Source organism: Phocoena phocoena, chromosome 1 (genome assembly GCF_963924675.1).
Source record: "Phocoena phocoena chromosome 1, mPhoPho1.1, whole genome shotgun sequence".
NCBI lineage: Eukaryota > Metazoa > Chordata > Mammalia > Artiodactyla > Phocoenidae > Phocoena > Phocoena phocoena.
Genome location: NC_089219.1, coordinates 125,393,344 through 125,394,265, shown reverse-complemented (window position 1 = coordinate 125,394,265; position 922 = coordinate 125,393,344).

Below are 922 nucleotides of genomic sequence, written 5' to 3'. Positions count from 1 at the left end.
CCAGAGCTCCGGCCAGGCAACCCTAAGTGTGGTCAAGTGGCTTCCCAGGACACCATGTGGTGGGACTGGCGTCGTTTCTAGAGATCCAGGTCCAAAAATGGAATGGCACCAAAGTATCAGGGTAACCGCAACATGTTAAAAGAACCTTCTCTGCAGAAAGAGCCATAGACTCAACAGGACATCCCAGGCTAAGGCTTGGCCTGCGTGGGTTTGCATGGGCTCCACTGATGGAATAGCGGTGGGAGCAGCTGAGCCATTGCCAGGCCCCGAGTGGACCCTCAGACTCCCTCAGGGATGACCCAAGAAGGCCACCAGTCAGTGCAGCGTGATGTTGATGATGGGAGAACCGCCCATCACCCAGGTCCGGAAACCTCACTCCTGCGGCAATCAGCACATGCAGTGGTGGATAGAAAAGGAAAAGGGAAACCAATGAAACCGTGATTCTGCCCACTGGCCACAGCAATGGCCTAGGCTGGGGCAGAGGTTGAAACTCTTATCTGATGAGGTTCCTGGAGTATTTATCATTCTCTTTCTCTATTCCAGGCAAGCTGTTTCCAAGTTTGGCTCTGAGGTCATTGTCTGGAGCACTTGTACAAAACATAGATTCCTGGACTCCAGCCCCAAAGACTCTGACCCAAGAGGTACGCAGTACGCCCAGGAATCTGTTTCTAACAGGTGTTCCAGGTGATGCTGGCACAGGGGATCCAAGGACCAGTGTTTGAGAATAACCGCTCTAGTCCACACCGACTCCTTATATCATCAGTCACTGAGAATGGGCTGCATCTCATATGCAACACCAAGCATGACCCCGGGATCCCACTCTGACCTGCTGCCCTATCTCGGGACACGTGTCTCTGAGCTCTGCCCCCCTAGTGAGCTCCACAACTGTCCATCTAGCACATGCACTTCACACGCACTCAAC